This window comes from Cyprinodon variegatus, unplaced genomic scaffold (genome assembly GCF_000732505.1).
Source record: "Cyprinodon variegatus isolate N-32 unplaced genomic scaffold, C_variegatus-1.0 Scaffold209, whole genome shotgun sequence".
Taxonomy (NCBI): domain Eukaryota; kingdom Metazoa; phylum Chordata; class Actinopteri; order Cyprinodontiformes; family Cyprinodontidae; genus Cyprinodon; species Cyprinodon variegatus.
This window is the reverse complement of record NW_015150662.1, coordinates 476,276-499,644: the sequence shown is the minus strand read 5'-3', so window position 1 is coordinate 499,644 and position 23,369 is coordinate 476,276. Positions and strand designations below refer to the sequence as shown.

General features: G+C 35.3%; 1 protein-coding gene across 1 annotated transcript in view; it reads right to left on the bottom strand.

Moving 5' to 3' along the window:
* Nucleotides 1-18,308: 18,308 nt before the first annotated feature.
* The window catches only part of ajap1 (adherens junctions associated protein 1), a 73,407-nt gene continuing 68,346 nt past the window's right edge, over nucleotides 18,309-23,369 (bottom strand). The window contains exon 6 of the mRNA XM_015380194.1: nucleotides 18,309-23,163. The gene's annotated coding sequence lies outside the window, so the exon portion shown is untranslated. The remainder of the gene's footprint in view (nucleotides 23,164-23,369) is intronic.

The following is a 23,369-nucleotide window of genomic DNA, read 5'->3' as shown; positions in this document are numbered from 1 at the left end:
TTCTTCCTTTCTTATTTAAATTCTTGAGGAAGTAGTTGCCAAACAAGTATGTGACCACTAACACCATAATGAATCATCATAGCACTGAAACAGCTCTGGTGAAAGTCACAAATGATATTCTCGTGCCCTGAGATAATGGTCTTGTATCTTTACTTGTCCTGTTACATCTCAGTGCTGCATTGGGCACACTTGAGCATAATATTCTTTTAGTTAGACTTGAATATTTTGTAGAAACACTAAGCCGGTTTAAATCTAATTTATCTGACAGATTTCAGTTTGTTCACTTTAATGACAAATCTTCCTCATGCCCCAGGGTTACCTGTGGAGAACCACAGGGATCAGTACTAGGGCCAATTCTCTTTGCTATATATATGCTTGCAATTGGTAGAATTATTAGACACTCAGCTATATCTGTCTATGTATCCAGATGAAGCTAACACATTACACAGATCACAGGCATTTCTTGAGGACATAAATACTTGGATGACTCTTAACTTTCTGCTTTTGAATGCAGACAAAAGAGAAGGTATAGTCTTTGGACCACGGTCTTGAAATAAAGATGATTAATCAGTTTGTCACTGATTAGACAGTCATTTAGTCATTTCATTTAGTTGGGATTAAGTTGATCTCAGGTAATACAGTAAAAAAAAAATCTTGGTTTTATTTTTGAAAGAGGTTTCTAGAATGTCTTTCTTTCATCTGCAGAATATTGCAAAAAAAAATGTAAATATCCTGTCCAGGGGTGATGCTCGGAAACTAGTCCATACATTTGTTACTTCAAGACTGGATTTTTATAATTCTTTACTATCAGGAAGTCCTAAACTGTAGTTTACAGCCTTCAGCTGATCCAAAATTCTGTAGACATAATTTTTATAAAAATTAAAAGACAGAGATCACATCTCTCCTACAGTACCACAGCATCTGTTCATTGGCTTCTTGTTAAATCCAGAATAAAAAAGTAAATCCTCCTTTTCACACATAAAGCCTTAAATGGCCAAGCTCTATCTTAAATCAGATATATGATTGTTCCTTAAATGTTGTCCGACGACAGTGTCTAACTTCACTTGCACCGCATCTCCTGTTAATATGGTAAAGCCCCCCAGAGCGTCTGGCACCAGGCTACATGTAATACAGAGTAGTTTTTATATATTTTCTATTTAAAACGTCAATGTATAACATTGATGCAAAACATCTCATATCATTTCAGTGTTAAATTCTATTTAAAGTAACAGATAATAATTAAAAAATTCTCCAGACCTTGACTGGTTTTGGATTTCTTTATTTGGACCCTGCTGATTTGTAATTGTTTACCCCTGGTTTAGCAGAACAAAAATTACCTAATAAACATTTTAAGTTATAAAGATGTATCCCTCATTGAAAATAATTTGACCCTAACTGTTGAGAACATGTTGGTTACCCCATGGGAATGTAGGTGCTTTCAATTTACTCACCAAACAACTTGGTCTGACCAGACCAGTCTTTCCAAATTTTATTGAAACTATGAAACCAAATTCCACAGTGTTTCTTAAGGTCTCTCTGAAATGACAAAATTGTGTTTTAGTCTGGTTGAAACATGAAGATATTTTGTGAAAGCTGGTTGAAAAGGCCAGCTTAGAGCTGGGCAGGAAGTTGAACCATCTTTCACCTTTAGTGTAAAGAGGTATGTTAAACGTACTGCATGCCATTTTTAACAAAGATAGAGACACTCCATAGCCTCTTGGATAATCAGAAAGGTAGTTGCAGGAGTTGCTATCAGCAATTTTAACCTTTAAACAACTCTTTAACCTCACACGGATAAAAATGATTAACTCCTATTATTGCATGAAATATACCCTCATTGTGAACATGCATGCAAATACATGCACTTACAAAAACAGGACGATTAATAATAATGTACTATTAATCCTAATTTTGGAATTAAAAATTTTTTATGCCATCTATGTTAATTACTATTTTGGATTACGTAAAAAGGTAGAATGTTTTTATGTTGAGCTATTTGAACAAAGAAACCTTCCCCTTATGATGACTAAATAACAGCGTATGTTTTTTTATTGGTTCCCTATCTCATTTCTTTTCTCGTTAAATATATCCATACCATCTTTGTTTGAAAATTTAAGAAGCACTTCAAATGTACCTCTTTTAGACATGCAACTCAAATGTTATTGTTCTATTGAGAATCAAAAAGGAAATGTAACAATATTCATTTAAATATAAAGCACCTTGTGATAGAAATAATATTCGATTTTCTCCCTACATTTGTGTATTTAAGTAACAAGGCTCTTGCTCAAGATCTCCAAAATATCTGTAACTATTTTTGAGTCCTTTTTGTGTGTATGATAACTGTTGGCATATCGTACTAATGTCTAACAGAATCTTTATTTGAGAGTTTTTGGGTTTGAATGTATGGTGTGATTGGTTATGCAAATACAAATTTGTAAATTTATGTACGTTTATACACTGCTGCATCTGTTGGAGATGTTTTTCTTTTCAAATATAAATACTAAACAACAAAATTTAATTAAGTTAGTTGATCATTTTCAGCTAAATTAATGAAAGACAAAACAATTGCTTCTACTTGTCAGATGCTTTAAGCATTCTTCATGCAGAGTAAAAGTTCATTACAACATAAAAAAATAATTTGTTTTGCACGACATGATATTGACAGTATCAATTTATTGCCACTAAATTGATAGAGAATTAAAATATTTTTTCTTGAGTTTGCACCTTCCTGTGGCATAAAGGTCATGACTTGCTTGCTATAACATCACAGTGACAGTATGTTAGCTTTTGATGACATTACAAATATTGCAATATCATTCATGTGTAGAAATGCAAGAGCAACATGTTTTAAATGTTTTATTTGCTCATATGTCATCAGAAACCTTTGTTAAAAATAAAGTATTGTCAACACTATCTGGCAGCCATAATCCCTTCCCAATAGCAGCTGTTGTCTAGTTTATCTTTAACTCAACAAAAAGATATTTTGCCTTATTCTAATACTTGGGAAAATCTTTGGACCTTGTAACCCTGTGCAGGTTTTAAACAGGACAAAAAAAATGCATACAATTCTACATCTGTTGTTAAAGAAAGTAAAATAAATCAATTAATGTAAAACAATATACTGTATTAATTGTGGGTGGAATCCAGAGCACCTGGCTATTTAGTGACACTGTTTGTTAAAACCTAAATAGGCTGACCAGTTTTCAGGACCATATTCTCTATGTTTCAGTCAATCATGTATGTCTGTCTTTCTTTTTTAACCTTTTCTGTGAGGTTAGAGAACTCACCATACTGTACATCTAAGAGGAATCCTGCTTTTATTTTAAATTTAGTGCAAACTTGGGTTCTGCCATTACTTACCTTACATTACCTTAAGATAACCTTATCATTACATTACACTTTATAAGTGATTAAAACAGCACTTCACTTTCAACATGGCATTTGAAATAATACCATTTGAAAGTGAGAAATCTCAGTTTACCAAATGTTTTCAGGGAAATTAACAACAGTGCTAAATGTTTAAACTTCTTTTTGATAAATTAAGCTACAGAAAATATCAACATAAAATAAATTAAATTATATTCTAAACTACATGTTTATTATCTCACATAGTTTGCTTTGATTGGGGAAAAAATAAAGAAATATTTTGGGGGAGCCTGGTGGTTATTCTTTAGGGACCTGAGTTTCCTGAAAACTGTCCCTGTGCTTACAGACACATCTGGACAGCACAGCTAATGTCTGCCAACAGTGGTCACTTTCAGGAGTGGACAGCTGCGGTAGTCACTTTAACTCAGTGTTTGGAAGCCTGTAAGTTAGTTTTCCACTTTATATTCTGAGATTGAACAATTATACAGAGCTTAGAAAAAAGTTTTTGGCACATGCCTGAGCTGTGAGGAAAATACTGCATATTCAAGCTTTATTCAAGTTAGCGTACCAAATGTTGTCAGAAAAACAATTAACACAAGTGTGCCTCCAAAGACTAGGGTTTCTGCGACTTTGATGGTTCAATTTATTTGTTTGTAAGAATACCTGGTTTGCATTCATAATAGGAAGACAAATTTCTTCCAGCAAAACGGATAAACATTGAGAACCATTACCATGTTTTGGTAATATGGGGTTAGAAAATTTGTTATTTTTTGTTGTTGTTTTTCGTTTGTTTCTTTTCCCACCGTGAAGCCAGAGATTTTCCAATGTTTCCTCTTTTACAGTATTACATTGTCTGTTGTGAGCTGCTTTACATACTGAAGGAGGTTTTTGAGCATTATGAAAAACACATTTTAATTAATTACACTAAAAGAAATAAAGTGGTTAATTTTGTGTTCATTTATCTAGGCCCATGTAGCTGCTGGTAGTTAAAATAAAACTAAATTACAACAGCTTGGAATGCCAAAAAAATAACGAGAGGCTAATGTCATGCTGTGAAAAATATTATAATAATATTTTATCTATCTCAAGGATAAAATCAAGGGAACCATTAAAAGTAAGCAGAAGTGCAAAGATAAAAGATTAAAAGTTCAATGGTTGGCTCTAACTACACCTCCCAGCAAGAAAAACTTTTATATTGAGATGTTTTGAGGAGCAGAACAGAGAGCTTAATGTGTCAACTTAGTTTACAAATTGTCCAGATCCAGCCCAATGGTGCATCTTTGGGATGGAAAGCACAGAGAAATAGGAAGCCACATCAAGGAAAATAAAGGATCTGCTGCTATTGTCTTTGTGCCAGAAAGCATCAGACACTTTCTAGGGTCTAGTAGAATCCATATTTTAACAGACGTAGACAAAACAAGTAACAACAGCAGCTGCTTTGGCATATTTGCATTAATGATAAGGCTGTATTTCAGCAAAATCCAAATACCCTTCCCTTTTGATTTAACATAAAACAAATTACACATTTACTCTCCCAAGTGCTCATCCTACTTAAAAAAATCTAACATTATGGAATTAACCAGAACTGTACATTCATCAGTTAAAGTTTGTCCTGAACTTTGTATAGAAAGAGATATTGAATAAATATGCCTGACTTCCTAGAGTACTTATTTGTACCTAAAATTCAAAAATTTGAAAATTGTTGGGAAGCTATTGCACTGCTAATAAAGTAGGTCATAATCTTATGCCTTATTGGTGTATCTTCTCCAAATGTTCTTCAAATAAACCCAGTGAAGCATAACAGTGTCTTTTCTGACAGGCAGAAAGGCTCTGTTTGATTGGACCAACAGGAGGATGGAACAGCTGCTGAGGCATGTTCTGGGTCTGCTGCTACAACTGGTCACACAACACACTGACACACACAGCTTTATTTGAGGCTAATTAAAAGTGAGTCAACACATTTCCACTGAATACAGCAGGTGCCACAAAACTAGTGCATATTTTTCCTGCTATTTATGTAAGTGTCTCTTATTCAAAGTCATATTTTACTGTTTGTGCAAATACCAGGATGATGGAACACCCCAGCTCAACTGTGTAAGCAGGGTGTGATAAAGCCATCCGATCAGCTGGCAAGTCAGTGGCTGCTGCATCCGTTCCACGCCTCTAAGCTCTTCCCTTAAGCTCAGCAAAGAAAGTCTCTGAGAAGTCCATTTGCAAGAAATTGAACCAGTCTTTGCAAGAGAGAGCTTGCTGTTCCTTCAACAAGGATAGGAAAAAAAAGAAAGAGCTAAATTCCCAGACTTTTAGAAGATGCATATTTACTGTCTGGCTGTATCACACGCAGGTAAACTTAAAGAGGCTGAAGTGGAAACAGTGCAGGAGTGAGCTTATAAATGTTTAATTAGCGTTTTCAATGTGCAGTCAAAACAAGCATTTATATTCCTCGAGTCGATATCCAGTGCGGATGTGAGGAGGCTGATCTATGTTTAGCCATGCAAATGTGGGGATTAAAACTTCAGGCTAGGCTGCAGAGCGGAGAAGCATTTGCTGCTAAATTAGTCATTCCCAGAGAAATGCATTTGCGGGCAAACACTTAAAAATGCAAAGACAGAGACTCGGTTTTTGTTTTCTTCTTTTCCTTTTTTTCCCACAGCCCCTGGTAGAACTAAGAACACATTTCAACAGTTTATTGTCAACAATAAGCTGTGAATTACTGAATTGCCAGGTTTTCACATGCAAAACCACCCTACATATTGAGTGATGGCTCCAGGATCTGACAAACACAAACTGTCCTGGAGACACGGTCCATCCATTTCAGCATCAGTCAGCACGAGGGACAAGACCTGCCCCTCAAAACATATATTCAGACCTCCTCACTGATGTGTTTTCCTCAAAGTTGAGTCATTTGTTCCTCCTCCAGACATCCTCTAATTGGATTTCAAATCTTTGGTGGTGATTAATCATATGACCTGCTTCAGAGGTACTAATGAGGAGCTATTTTAGCTAAATGACATCACCACAAATCACCTCTGGCAATTCTAGGCTTTAGCTTTTAACCTGTGCCTCTTTTAGTCGCAAAAGGGAATAAAATTGTCATCTCAATGCTTTTTGACGGCAACTATTATTTTAAAGCTTGGTGAAGGTAAGCATTTAACACCTGTCCTCCGGAATGCTTTGCCTTTATCATATATCTACACACAAACACACACACCCGCATATATATATATATATATATATATATGAATATGAGAAGAACTAAAAAGAGCCTGGAAGGTATATCCCCTGTTTAAAATACAATCGTACACAATACACTTCACAGACTGTTGGTGAACATTTTAAAACCAGACATTTCTCTTCACTGTCATCAAAATGTTCTACTTATGGGCAGTTTTGTTTTACACTTTTCAATACACCCAATCACAAGGCAGTCCCTCAGTCTGGTTTATATGAAAAACAAAACTTACTTGTCCTGTTTTCTAACACATTTTTATGTCAATCTTATTCAGAGTGTGCATCTAATTGTGTTCCTAATGAAGTGTCTTTGCACAAACAATAGCCTAACATCCCTTGAAACAAAGTTTCTCTGCAATTAGGTTTTCTCAGACATATTGGTGGTCTTCAGACACTGAGTGTCGAACAGGATGTTTATTATACACTTTACAGAGATAACAGGTTAGCAAATTTCCTCTCTCACAGGCGGCAATCAATGCACCAAAATCAGGGCTGCAGCCACAGTTTAGTCAACCTTGGATATGAGAATCTTTATTCCCACCTTTGAAACTGCCATTAACAGAGTGGTGCTAAAGTCATTTTTTTCTTAGACAATATCTAAAGATTATGACTTTAGTTTCAGGTGCATGCTGAACTACTTGAACAACTGTTTTTGTTGAATACAAGGTGTTAATTGTTCCTCTTCTCTGTCTTTTCCTTTTAACTCTTACCCTTTGTCTATGCCCTAAATAAGTATTTTGGTTGTAACATATAGGTCTTTGGCAAAACAAGTAGTTAAAGATAAACAGTTCACAAATAAATTAGAACCATGCTCATATGCATGATGTTATTAAAGAGCTACTGGTTACATTGTTGCTTTTTGTATTTTCATCTGCAGAGGAAAAGAACAGATTTATCTGCTCATATAACAGAAAGTATATCATAGCCACAGGGTAACAAGCAAACCACATGCATTAATTCTACAAATGCTTAGCTAACCAGAAGGAGAAATTGTGACTGTGCTCTGTCCAAAAAGGACAGTCACACCAGTTTATTGGCTGAGACAGGCAAGATTACTCATGTCCACCCTTGGCACTTGAACACAATTCTATTTTAAATAAATACTGCCATAGAGTTGATTCGACCATTTTATGAAGCTTTTTTAAAATTAGCATTTGGCTTTTTGAAAGATAAATACAAATTTGTTGAAATAATTTTAAAGGATGTCTGCATGTCACTGAAAAAGAAGGAGCTTATTCTGGGGGAACGAAGCCTTAAAACTAAAGGCTTAATGTATGTCCAATGTCCAAAATACTATGAAGACAGCTAAAGAACATATAACTCATCTAAAGGAGATGGCACAAAATAAATGGGAGCTTTTTATAAAATAACATGTATTTAGAATATATACTTAAAGAATACATTCAGAGATACCAGAAAAGGTGAAAAGTACCAACCAGAAACTAAGCAGTTTCATTGAGACCTCAGGCAGCCCAGAGGCATATTTACTCAATACAGTTTGCTTTATTTCTCTTGGACCAGTTAATAACAAATACCATCTGAGGGAACTTTCAGAAACAGAGGTTCTCTAAAACAATACTAATTTACTACATTTCCTGATCTATTTTATATTTAATCATTAGTTATGTGGAGAGTGATCAGACTGACTGTTAAGATATAAGAAGACATCTGTTTAATAAGGGCCAGCAAAAACTATATCTACTAGTCACTGATGCTATTACAGTAAAGACTTATTCTTCCTGCGTGTATTATGGAACAACAGGGAGTGGGATGGGATTTATGAATAATACTGACAGAGTATTTTTCTCTTATTAACTAAAAATTGCAGATTTATTTTCTTCTGTCACCTTACACTAAAAAAGTAGTCATGCCCACTAAATATTTCACATTTTGTCATCTTTAAGCTCCAATCTTCTATGCAATTTGTTTGGGATATCAAATGCTTTCACTTTACAGTCTACTGGAGAGAGAATGGAGGCACAATTTTTGGCAAATAGGTTAAACAAATTAGGCAGAACAAAAATGGCAGAAAAACCTGAACCTCAGCCTTAATAAACACCTGCAAAGTAGCATCTTTCAGATGGAAGCAATGTGTGAAATGAGTGAAAATGATTTTTTGAGAGGATGTCAGGAATAAATTAGAATTAATGTTGCAATCCTTGTGCTTGCTTTTCATAACCTTGAAATAGAAATACAGTTGTGGATCATCCTTAGTAATTAAAGGTACGGTAATATATCTTTCTTGAAATGAAGGTAAGAAACACCCAAGTCACTTTTTAAAAAAAATATTGCATTGTCAAGACCATCCATCCATTTTCTTTTGCGCTTTTGCCTGCTGGGATTGCGGGGGGTGCTGGTGCCTACAGTATCTCCAGCTGTCTACAGGCGAGAGGCGAGGTAGATTCTGTTCAGGTCGTCACTCAGTTGCAGGGCATTGTGAAGACCATCCTACCTTTTTTTCCGACATTACCAGAACCAATCTCCCAAATTTTCCATACACTGGTCTTTCTCTTCTAAGGCCTTCCACTTCTTCTCATAAGCTTTGTAAAACTCTTTGCTGCTGGGAACTCAAAGCCATTTTAGAAGTATATTGTGAGAGAAGTGGAGCTTTGATCAATGGCTGAAACTAAAAGGATTTATGCTGTAAACACTGGAAGATTGCATGCACAGCAATTGAGAACAAGTATATCTTAACGATTGGCATTAAAGGACAACAAGTTAATATGATAAACTCCAAAAATGAAGCTGAAAGAGGATTCCTTTATACTCTATATGTTTTATTTCTCCACTGAATTTTGTTGAGCATTATGTCTCCCAGGAAGCATCAGTACCATATAAATTAGCACAATCACTTAATCCTACCATTCTGTAAAGCTTTTAGTTTATTGCGAAGTGTGAAAACCACAGGTAGACCACATACAGAACAAAAAAAAATATGTGAAACATGCTTATAAAACATTGATGTGGTGGCTAATGCGGAGGGTGGATTTACTACTGCAGGAAAAGGGATAAGTTTAAATGCAGGGCAATCCTAAAGAACAACACCTTTTGGTTTAATTGCTCATGGTCTGTACTGTAATTAGAGTCATTTACAGTCTCCAGCCGGTGGAGAATGTCAAAGACATAGACTAACACTGGGGCAGACAGTCATTATTTAACAGCAAACCATACTGCCTGGGAACCAATAAAACAGTTGATACCATAGAAAATTCCTGTATTATATTTCCCATTAAAGCCCAATCATAAATGTACAGCATGGATGCGCCTCAACTGATTCTACAGAGCCAGAGAAAAGAAGACTTTGCAAAAGTTCAGAAAAATTTGAAGACCTGAAACAGCAATTGCAGTGCAATTTTTGACACAAGCTTTTACTGGTAACAGGGTCATAGAATGCAAAACTTGGTTTACATTGTCATAGATGAATAATGATATTTCAGTGGGTGAAATGGACAGACGGAGAAGATCAAACCCCATTGACACCTCCTTTCTCTGCATATATGCCATTTCCAGCCCAACCAATGTTGCACACCCTATTCAGAGACCTTAAGAACCAGCACCACATATCCTATATAATCATTCTATGACCCATTTAAGGGTGCTCAATACAAATACAAACCAGACTTCTGGTTTTACTATCTAAACATTTTTGTAAGCCAAGTTTTCCTTTCCTTTTGCTTAAGAAATATATTTTCATAGATTTTGGTGTATGACACAAGATTGTGACCTGGAAAACATCTAAAATTTTAATGTGGTATGAATTAATCACTAAGACAGCATATAGTGGTTTGCTAGAGTTTGTTAATATAAAATGATGTTAATGAAACATTTTAGCTAGACATTCTGAGGTCACAGTGTGGTGCTTACAGCATGTGGTTAACTCCATACATTAGATGGAGAGGCAGTCTGTGTAAGGACATACTAAAAAATGGATGCACACCAGTAAAGATGTTAAAGCGCATTTAGGCCATCACTAAGGACTTGTAGTTCATGGGGGGAGAGTGATTTAGCCTCAAACTTCTCCACTCTACAAACTGAAGTATCCTTAGGCAAGACAGTGAACCTTACTTTGCCTCTGATGCATTCAACTGCATACTGTATGCTTGAACCAAGAAAAAGGATGCATAAACTACAAAACTCACTAAGTAGAGCTGTGTAAATGTATAGAGTGTAGTGTAAAAGCCCATAAGTGGTCATTAAGACTTGAAAAACCCAGTCCACTTACTAACACAAGCTCATAAGAAAATGCGCGACAGATGTATCTACCATTAACTCCTTCACTTTACTTCTCACAACAAGAAAGACATCTGAAAACTCCACTTTAGATATAGTAAAAGCCTTTAAAGTAGTAGATGAACAAAGTCTAAATTTTGAAGTGCTTATTGAGGGACAGATATTGGCTTCTTGTTGGTAATATTGTCATTAAAAACTATGAAAAGAAGAGTTTGATAGTCCTCCCGCACTGTTCTATCTGTCGAGCTGCCACTCAGAGCAGGGTTTAGGCGCCTCAACACCATATTAACTTTGACTGCCCTGCCTAAGCTCGGTGACAGCATATTCTATGAAGACCAGAGTTTTGCAGCAGATATTAATCTCACTGTACTAAAGTATCTCCTTGGCAGCTGTCAGCATGTGCTGTCCACCCCATTGATCGGGTCCTTCTGTGGAGACACGGATGCATAATTCTATTTAATGTATGAGCACCAAAGGGGGCTCCAGGCTTGTCACAGTCATTGCAGAGTGATCCAAGTGGCCTCATACTAATGTGGCCTGGCAGGCCTCCCTCAGGGCAAAGTGTGGCTTTAGGGTGCACAGAGGCGTACTCAACCTGCCCATGCTGATTCGTCAAACTGGAGCGGAGAACTGTGTCTCCAGGTGATCCAAAAAATGAGCTGACAATGTGAGAGAAAGTAAAGTATGAAAGCAAAGTGAATGTGACTCTCTGGAAACGAAGAGAAGGAAGACACAAGAGGAAACCAGAGGGATACCTGCAGCTATTAAATGAAAACAAACACTGTTTTGAGGCTTTCAACTGTGTCCTTTTTTCATGAATTTTGCTTCATATCGGTGTGTTTAGGACATGAGTCATGCAACAGCTTTAGGTACTCTATACCTTTGCAATGATTTAAAAAACTATAAGCTGTGGAGTTGTGTTATATGTACAAGTGACAATTGTTTCATTTAAAAGCTGAATACTTTTAACTTGTTAACACAGTGTTAAAAAAGATCTGATACCTACATCGGCTTAATGCTTTACGAGAACATATATGTGAGATATATCCAGGATATATCTGCCTTTCTTTTGTTCTCAAACACCTCTTAGACACATTTTCTCTTACGACCCTTAAACATTTCAAAGAACAGTGGTGAGAAAGGTGAACTTAAATGACTGTCTGAAACAGTAGCTCACCAGACATATACGCCTGAAAGTGCGCATGTGCAGAAATAGATAGCTAACTGAGGACGATTACAAAGGACGGCCTTATGTAAACATATCACCAGAATGGTTCACTATTAGGAGGACCACTTAGTTAGATGATCTGCCCAAAATAAAAGATTGTCCTCTATGACTTTAAAAGACATAAATCAAAGAAGTAACTAAAAGAAGAAAAAACTTAAAATTGTCAAGGTTTGGAAACTTGGGGGATTCCTTACCCTTTAAAAATGAAATTTTGGTGCACTTCAATTTCTTTCCCACTTACAACAACTGTAACATTTTTTTGGCTATGGTTTTACTGAGGTACGTGATGCATGGCCACATAATCAGATCCTGCGAAAACTACAGTACCAATGGTCCTGGAGAGGCTGAGAGCAAAGTATGCTTAAAATCTGCCTGTATCTTTATGTGCTATAACTAAGTACATAGAAAGGGAAACCCTTATGTACAAAATAAAATAATGACAAAGATAAATAGTTCAAGAATAATTATCCTAAAAGGACGTTCTTTCAAAAAAGGTTAAATAAAAAGTTTTTATCGTAATATCTAATACTGTAGGAGTGACTGAAATAAATCCACAGCTAAAACTTCTCAGAATAGTCTTATTCACTGCTGTTTATAAAGTTTATATTATTGACACTTAGGGAAAATTGTAAATAGCAAATCTAAGTCAAATTAGAGTCGGTTTTCATGTTTCATATTACTGCTAGCACTATACTGGAATGCAGTTTATATAGCTTTCAAAGACTCATTAGAACAGGAATAAATATTTAAAAGATGCCATACTCACATGCTATACTTTTCAGTGCCTTATAAATGGCTGGGTTTTTCAAACAGAAAGTAAGGCTGCCTCTAGAGGTATTTCATACATTAATTTATTCTGAAAAACGGGTTATTGCAGCAGTAACAGCTTTGCTTAAAATGTAGCACTGTTCATTTTGGAGCTTTTTACCCAGGTAGAGGATGGTGTCACATTTATTTCAGTCAAATTACTAAACCACAAGTGCATGATGGGAATCCAGAGAACACATCCCATTGACCACAACAAAGTAAGATACTGGAATGTTTACACTGATTTATAGTATTTTCCTTTCAATGCCTATTAATGTTCCAACATAAACAATCTGAAACAGACTAACAAAAACTATTTTAGTTATATAAATCTATATTATCTAAATTACAAATACCATCCACCAGGATTAGATCATTTTAAGATTTAAACTAATTATTATATGATCCAAAAGTAGTGGTTATCTGTTATTGTGCAGTTGTTTGACTTGACTCAGTGTTTCTTGGAACATTTCTAGACTGACCTTTAAGGGGTCGCCACAGCAAATCCTCCGTCTCAGAATAACCCCACCTTCTACATCTTGTTCTCTCACACCTACTGTCTCCATGTCCTCTTTAACTTCATCTATTAATATCTTCCTTGGTTTTTTTCCATGCCCGTTTTAGCATCCTTCTGCCATTGTACTCACCATCTTCCTCCGCTCATGTCCAAACCATCTCAGACCTTCATGAAACATCATGAGAGCATCTGAGGCACTTGCTATAAAAACCCTGTTAACTCACCCCTCCCCAGATGTTGCATCTGGGGAAAAAAGTCCCTGATGGCAAGGGAATATATTTACCCAACTCTGACCAAATATTGAGTGCATTCTGCTTTTAAACCCCCTTTAGTACAACATATAATGGATTGATGAATCTACTGCAAGATTAGTATTTACATGTCTGGGATAGGCATGCCCATGTCATTTCACATACCGTCTATGTTTGGCCAAACTTAGGCAGGTAAGGCATCTGGCAATTAGAGGCTTAGGGAAGAAAGCACATGGCTAAAAGTATATTCTATTTGAAAAATAATGTTTCTCTTTAAGATGGACCAAGCTGAAGTCATCAACCAAAAACAAAACCACAGCTGCTACAGCTCTTTGCTGTGGGGAACATGTTTACCAGGGCTGATGCCGACTATGGACTCTCCTCAGTGTCTGAATCAGAAGATGATGAAATGGAAAAGAACTGAGGATAGGGACTGCAGAACTGTAAAGAATACTATTAGTTTTGAGCTGACCTTAACCCAAAACAAGGATGCCCAAGAAAACTTGAGACTCAAAGCTCAGAGGATCTAGAACATAAAATATCAGAAGCTATTGCCATCCAAAATTGGAAGAGTCCCCTGAAATGGAAAATATATGCAACATTAAAGGGTTTTGGAAAAAAAACATAATTCTTTATTTGGGACACAGTCCTTTACCCCCAAACTTTCTCCTAAGCTAATATAAAACATAAAGATGGATTAATTAGCAAAAAGTACTTGAAAATCCTCTGACATCTTGAGGTAAAATTGCGTTACGTAGAAACTTTAGCCATGACGCCACCTAATACCTAACATATTTCAATTAAAAACTCTTGACTGAAAACTAGTGAAACCCAACTAAACTAAACTACTATGTACAAAGTGGAAGGGAAAACATGGTTGTAAACCATATGGATCATGTGTTTGAAAACCAAAGTTTATCTTTAATGAATTTGGGATGAGATCCAATTTAGCTTTTCACAAATTTAGAGCAATTGGAATGTTTTCAAACAAATCTACAATGGAAATCCATGAGGTGAATAAAATAGTATTTGGCCAAATCATGTTTTATTTATTATTTCCTTATTACTTGGTTAATCAGGAACCAATAACCTTTAGTTAAATGATTCTTTACCCTGTTTGAAATAGCTAGCAGCAAATAGACACGAGGAAAACATAAAACTAACATTATATCACTGTTTAAACTATTAGTGGAATAAAGCTTTTCCAAGCTTTAACAACAGTTCAAAAACATATTACTGTAGCATAGCACACTGTACCATGGAATCCACTCTGTTAGCTTTGTCTTTACTTATCATTAAACAATTGAAATGATCAAAATCATCAAAATACATATTGTTTTCCCTAACTCTGCCAGACCTTATACCTCTGTTCCTGTAAATTTATCAAGGCTTGAGTTTTCATCTAGCAACAGCTTAGCATGGCACTCTCACAGCAAAGGCTCTTTTTTTTTTCTTTGTCCCATGAAGCTCAGACCAAAGGAACGGTTTCTTCAGGAGACTTTCCCCTCTAGTCCAGTGCTGATAGTTCTGAAACTTAGAGAAATGTGTTGCAAACTGCCTGTTTTTCAGCAGTTCGGTAATGGAATATCAACCATCACCACTTAGCCTCGGTCATCCTGGAGATCTGGGCCTGGGTCTCCATGGTGGTTTCCTCTTCCAATTTGAACAGCTTCAAGGAAAGACAGAAAAATCATGTGTGCAGTGTTTTTTTTTACTGTTCTCAGCTCTGTGGGGGGAGTCAAGGCACACCTCTGTGTGAGGTGTCCTGCAGAATTACCTGGTCTGAGAGTTGTGGTTGGTGCTGCACCAACCTGTTATTCACTACATACCATAATACATTTTTTTTTTTTTTTCAAAATGATGCATAGTTCAATTAAGTTGATATATAGAAATGATCATCTAGAATTGTTGAAAACATTTCCTTTAGCTACTGCAGTAAAGCATCTGTCATGTTAACATTTTTTCCTGCATTATTTTGACCTTTACACTTTAAGTAATTTTAAAAACTATACTTTTAAGCCTTTACTTAATTATAAAGCTGAAGTTGATACTCTTCTGCAAAAATGTTTTAAACAGTATATTTGAGTAATAAATTCTACTTGAGTAAAAAACATTAATGCTTTTGACACCTCTGATTATAAATGCTCATTTTCTTTCACATATTTTGAGTGAAATCACTTCTGTATCCGAAGCACAAATGTCAAAATAATTGTATGACACAAGTTAATGTTGTTTTACGTTTTATTAATAGCAACATCAGAGTACTAAATGTACAGAGGACGAATCCAGTGAGAATCGCATTTACAGTGCTTGCAAATACAGAGCTTAGTAATACAAGAGTAACCAAATCATAGTCACCTGGAAATTGAAACGTTTACCAATTACTACAAAAGGAAGAGATGTGGTTCATAAGACACAAAACAAAAGTTATACAACGTTTAGCCGTCACAGAGACAGACTGAAGTCCCTTTTTTTGGAGGTGTACAATGTGTGTGTATGTGTGTCTGTAGATACTGTTGTAATATGTCTTATACAAAAGTTAACAGAGGTACTCATTGATATATTAAACACAATTATAAAAAGTTTAAGAGTCACAAAGTACAAACTCTCAATTTTTATGGCGACAACACAACTCGAGTCATTTTCCGTTATTGTAAGCATGAATGCGCTGTTATCGAGTGGAAATGATCAAAGCATGTCTGCTCCGTGTTAGAGAAAGAACATAAATCATCACTGACTTTACCTCTGTCTGTAAACACAATGTCTGATATTTATGACATTTTCCTTTTTCATATTAGTCATACCTATACCTCTGATTTTCTAATCACAAAACAGGCCCCATGAGTCTGTCACAATTCTCTCCCTGTTCCTTTCAGATTTCCTTAACATGTCAACCATTCAGGTCTGCGCTCTGTTGCAAAAGGCATCTTACAGTGCTAGAGGCCTTCTGTGTGAATCAACGGCAGATTTGGGTCATGTTTCTACTCTACCTTTACCATATGCATAAAGAGAAGTTGCAAACAAAATGCTTCTCTTTCCTTTTCCAAGTCGCTCGCTGTGTGGATAAGCACCAGCAGTGCTTTAGCTCTTGTGAATAAAACAAGGAAAAAGATGACCCAAGAGCAGAGTCAAAGCCCTCTGCTGCAGTTACAGTAAGCGCACAGTATGTGATTTTCCTGAAACAATGAGAAGAAGCAGACGATCTATAGTTTCCTGACAGCTAAGGAGTTGATTAAGATTTATCGTCAAATCGGACGTTTATCTCCTGCTGCAAAGTTTCACCTCATTGAGCACCCTATTGACTTTTATCAAATGCAAACCACCACCTTGTCATCATCAATAACATTTGTGTTAAATGCTTGTGAGAGACACCAGAAGCTCAAATTGGTGGTGAACCATTTAATTGATTCAGTTTCTCATATTGTAATGACATTTAATGATATACAGTAATGGGGAAATAAAAATGGACCTTTGAAATGTTCAGCAAACATTTCGATGTTCGAACAATACATATGTCGATACGTTCCACTTCGAATGTCTGACATGCAAACAAAAATCACAGGACCTGTAAATTTGTTTTATCGTTCTTCTGGACGGAGCAAACCTTTGCTGATCGATAGTGTCTTTGTGCTAAGGGGAGCCTAGAAATGTATAGACAAGTGAGGTAACAGAAACCAAAGCTGCAGAATAATGATTTGGTTTATAAAACAAAAGCATCTGTCAGTAAAAATAAAATCTAAACAAAATTTATTTTATTTCTATACCAAGTCTACCAAAAATGGAAAGGATGATTTCAGACAGCAACTGGTGTATTAGATTGTGAAAGGAGTTTAATGAGTTTAAATGTTTTTACAACAAAATGCTGCAGTGGGTTTAAATCAGTTTGCAATGGTTTCCTGCTATGCAGAAAAATCTGTTGAAAACGCAACAGCCCTGGTGACACCACCATCACATCTGTCATTTGAATGTTATGTGTAAAATTAGCTAACGATCTCACACTGCAAAACGATGTAGAAATAAGTAAAACTTTCTTAAACGGAGTGTATATACTCTTAAATTGAGCAGGTAAATAAGATTATTTGCAATAGAATGAGCATTTTTTTACTGTTAAAATAAGAGAATTAGTTAATATGCACTTGAAATAAGACAATGCATTTTTTTTATGTTATATGTCAATTGTCTTGTTCCATTGTTCCAAATGTTTCACTTCCCTCCTAAATTCCAGAAAACAATATTTTAAGCAAAAATTATGATTTAGATTATTTAGATTTAATTTTTTGAAGTGCACAAACCAGAAAGCTTTTCATCAAGAGACCTTCAATTTGACCTCGCTAAGGGTCATAAACCTTCTGTAAGAGGGTTGCAATTTTCTTTTCCAAATATCTGGCTTAGTAACATCTCCAATATTGATTTAACCAGAAAAAGATGTGTTACCTTAAAGCATGTACAAACATGGGTCTTGAAATGGAGAAGAAACACATTTTTTTAACTGATTTGTTGTTTTTTTCCCCACAGATTCAGATCATTGTTTCTTATAAAATTAGCATCCTTCACTTTATTTGTCAATTTCTGTAGTTGTTCCAGAGATGAAATAAAAAATAAATAAAAAAGATAAAAATAAACTAGGGGGAATGGTAGCAAAAAACAAAAATCAAACAAAAAAAAAAACACTGGAAAAAAGAAAGAAATGATCAAAATTAGCTGGATTCTTGGCAGCAACAGTTGTACTAGTTTGTTTTCATGACTCTTTATTTTAAATTCCACCTATAAATGCTTGGGAAGAGCATGTCATTGGGTTCTAACCAGAACTCAACATATGACCACATAACCTGATAAAACCATCCAGCACTCCTGCTTTTAGATATTTCACCTGGAGATAACTTTTAAGCCAGTGAACTATTGCAGCGTCTACTAAATTATTATACTGGCTACCTAAATATATCATACAAGTACGGCTTGAAAGTGCGGATAGGAAGCTTGGCACAAGGTTAGTTTTGTGTGTTTTGAAAGAAATACTGTAGATACACATGTAAACAAAGACACTATCCCCGACCTCGCTCGAAACCTTTCTCACAACTGGAAAGGCCTTTAAAAATAGAACACACCTGTACACAAATAGAAGCAAATATATAGAAAATACATTTACACGTGTATAATATACAGCAGGTTTCATAACACTCTGATAGAGAAGGTAAGATTCTTCATTCAAAAAATATATGTTGTGTTTAAGAAGCAACACAGCCTGTAACACGATTGAGGCTGAACCAGTGGGTATTTTGTTGGAGCTTTTTTTCATGTTGTGAAATGGGCCGAAAGGAGGAGTTTTGCACCACAGTGTTGATCCCAACTCATTTTTACACCACAGCAAGGGCTTGCATTTACCCACAAGGTGTTTTCACACATGCACTATAGTCCTGGAATGTTCTAGAGATTATTTGGCAGGATTTGTGTCAAAAATCCTTCACAGACTCTTTAGGCTACCTTGTAAAAAAAAAAAAGAAAAAGAAAATTAAAAGAAAATCTGGAAGAACAACTACTGAGAAAATGTGCAAAGACAGCAAATGCATCTATTTTCCTGGTGACTGGTTCTTCAATTTGATCCATAAAATCATGGAAAGGAGATTGTAGTTGTAATTTCTGCAGAAAATTAATTGTAGGGATTTTTATTTTTCATGTTTGGCATATTCTACTGAAAACCTATGTGTTTCTTTGAATTCTGTCCTGCTCACAGTTTCCCCCTCTCAGCTCAGCGATTTCATCTTCAAAATACATTTTCTATTGCGGAATGCTTATGTGAAATCCCACAAAAAAAAAAAAAAAAACACATTCTCTGCACAATCCCCAAAACATCTTAAGTCAGTCATGTGTGAAAACAGCCTCATTGATTTTACTCTGCCTGTTTCCTTGGTACATTTTAGAAATTGAGTAACTAAATTTGTGTATTACCAGAAATAAATTCTCAACACCCAGTGAAACAGTTTAAATCTGTACATATTGCTGTATGCAGCCAAATCTGTTTTTTACAACTACATCATTTTATTTGTGCTTTGTACAAACCTACAGCACAATTACAGATAGATTATTGGACAGTTTCACAAAAGCTTCAGAGCACAAAGGTAATCAGAGCTTGAAGTTTTAATAATAATAAAGACATTGGTGCTATAAGGCTCTTAGGAGAGCTTAACTATTCTTCTCCCCATACAGTTCAGTTGACTTAACTTCAGAGACTATTTCAACAAATGTGTTATCGGTTTTTTGGCTTGTCTTAATCATTTCAATTTAACAAAACAATCAGCATCAGATTTTTTTTTTTAATAGGATTACCTCTGATGTAACTGTATTGTTCTCTTCATACTCAATTGATTTTGATAAAAACTGGTGCATTTCATTTGCTTTGGCCAGGCTTCTTCTGGTGGAATACAAGGGGAGTCTACAGACAGTTGCTCTTTATAACAAAACTCATAGGGAAAATGCTGAGAATTATTGTGCCTGAAAGGAGCGTGCCTTTGTTGCTGTCTTGCTAACTATTCTTAAGCAGAATGCTTCTTCATCCAGATAAAAAAAAAAAAATGATTATCATCATTTTCAGCTTTAAAATAACTTTTTTTTATTTAGAAACTTTTTAATTAATCTTCTAATCCAAATAATTTCAAAAAATTAGATTTGTTTGTCTAGGTTTTAAGTAAAATATACAGATAACAGATGTACTAAGACAGTTTGAGTGTCCTGTTAAACTCCCTGCAATTTCTTTTGGCCCTTTATTATCCAACCAGTTGAACCTCGGGCCTCATTTATAAAAGATTGCGTAAGAGCCATAATTAAAATGTATGTAAGCCAAAACGAAAATGGCATATACCAAAAAAAAAAAAAAAAAAAGACATAAAACCATGCAACTACTTTTCAGCACAGAATTTCCCTTTATATGTAATCTTTCCTTCTCATATCCTGCCCTTTACAGCCCCACATTAAGTGATAAATGATCAATGCAAAGGACCTCATGAATGTTCATGTGTATTCAAATGAGCCTTCTTAACAGTTGAATTTTATGGTTAAACATAGCGAACATGGAGAAAAGAACAAAAGCAAGTCAGAAATAGATATGTTGGTCAGTTAGGTGAAAGTTTGAAAAAAAATATCATGTTTAGTAACCACAGTGATATAAAAAAGAACAATACATTAACAATCTGATGTATGAACTGGTCACATTAGTAATGCCATCCAAAAAGCCGCCTTGCACTGGTTGTGATATTGTGGACCTGTAGAACATTTTATGGAATTATTTTGTTTCTAAAAATGGTTTAAGACAGAGATTTGATAAATTGTTGATTATATATAATACTTTGATGAATACCTTTACTTGCAAAGGAAAAATAAAAAAAAAAGTCGAAATTCAACACTCTGGATGTCTATAGGATTTAGTAAACATTTTGGCTACAGTACATCAGCTTATCATATTTAGATGGTTCCCTATATTTCTATAGATAGGTAAATATCTTTTATCTGTAATAAGCTATGACATGTAGCTGAATAGCGAATACTTTTTTTTACTCATATTAAATATATATTTTATGAAATATTTTTAATATAATTTATATTTACCACATAGTGCTGGTTATTCATATTTGTGTTTCTTTAGAACCAGCTACTCTTCAATTTTTTTCTACATTTGTGTCTTTTTGGTTAATACGTGATTACCATTGATGAACATGCAAAGGTCGGCACAAATATCAACAAGCAATCCTCTGTGGGCTGGTTCCTCAAATCTGGTCCTTAGGGTCCATTGCTTCTCTTTCAACACAACTGAGTCAAATAATTAGGTCATTAGCATGACTCTAGAGAACTTTACTTTACACCGAGGAGGTCATTCAACCTTTGGTTCAGGGCTGGAAGCAGAGACACATCTAAAAGGTGCAGAACACTGAGACATTGAGAACCTGAATTGAGGAACTGGCTCTAAGGAGTACAGGGACTCATCTTATAGGTCTGTCATAATCATTATCGGGAAAATTTTTGTGATCTCTAAAAATGCTTTCCCTCTTAATTATCCGACTTGCAAGGTCTTCCAGCATTCCCAATGCACCCATTGATGAGCAGCACACCCGTGTTTAAATGTTTACAGCCAGCAGTGGGATTTTCACACACCTTGTCACAATTTATGCATTAATTAGATGTACACATCACTCTGGTGATCATCTGTGAGAAGAATGAAATGGTGAGAAAAACATTGCTGTAAATAATAGGCAGACTGATTAAAGATTAAAGCTGGCTTATAAACCTGTTTTTATCTATGTGACAGGTCCCCATGTATAGTTATGTCTGCCTCACAAGCATATCTATTACTCTGCAGTTTTTAAATGCTAATGATAGAATCAATCTATGATTACAGTTTTATGTGGAGTAAAACTGAATGTCTAAGAGCAATCAAAACGCAGTGAAGCTTTAATTCCCCACATTGCCATCTGTCTCCATAACAAGCATATGCAGGAGTAAGAGTTGCCATGAGGGATGCTTAAGTTGGATTTTTTAGGGTATCACGACCTTTACATGAAAAACTGCTCACACAAGATTCAGGTTCAAGAATATGTTGTGCTAAACAACCTTTATAAATGAGACCTCTGGTGTTGTTGCATGGGCCATCACCACATTCGGAATATGTTTTAATTAACCTTACTTAGACACATACGTCACATAAGAAGCAGTGCTATGGGTATTGGACTTGTTTGGACCAGGTGTAATCATTTTATCTCTCAATGGAGGCCTTGTAACAACAGAGCTACCTCTTCATATAGACTTACTTTGTCAGGACTGCAGCAGGCTCTTTCTAGATGTACAAAAATAGACATAACTATTCTGGTTTTAAAATGGGACTTTGTACAAATAAGATCTTTAAAGTCAAATTTCCAATAAAGCATAAACCACCTACAGATTTATTTTCCAGCTCTTCTTTTTTTGATTTGTAGAAACATGTTTTAGACTCTTTTGCAACGCATTTCTCAAAATTACTTCAAAACATTTTCAAATACATTTATAGTTGTTTTTTGTTTTTCTTTTTACATTTCGTTAGAAAAATGACAAAAAAAGAAAAGAAAGAAAGCAATAGGAGCTCATACAGTATTATTATAACACACTTTGTTTAGTCCTTCAGTTTTTTTTTTTTGTTTAACCTCCTTTTATCCAGGTAGTGGCACATAGTGGCATTATTGGCACATTGTTCAGAAATACAGTTTGTCTTCCGCCTAAAGCAGCTTCTTGGGCTCCTTTACCTAAAGTCAAATATTTTCCATGAGACATCTTTGATGTCCGTAGTCTTGTTCCATACATCCTGTAAATATATCTATATATATCTATGTATATATATATATATACTCTCTACCTAAATGAATTCTGTTTCTCAGGAAAGATGGAGGAGCGGCTCAACAGCTGTTCACCTTGTTTACTCTAGAAAAATAAATATCTTCAAAAGTGTCCAAGTAGAGATTACACTATTTTACAAAATTTGCTGTTTTTGTGAGTTTGTCATTTCCAGCTGGATCCTGTGAAAATGCAGAAAAAGGAAAATAAAATTCAGTTACTCTTTATTACGAAGTCATTCAACACAGACATTATTTATTGTTAAAAATATCCCACTTTCTAGTTGCATTACAGGGTTGGTACCAAATCTGGTATCATTACACAACAAAATATGCACAGCATTTAAATAACATGCAGCACTCAAAAGACAATAATAGTAAGGCTAATT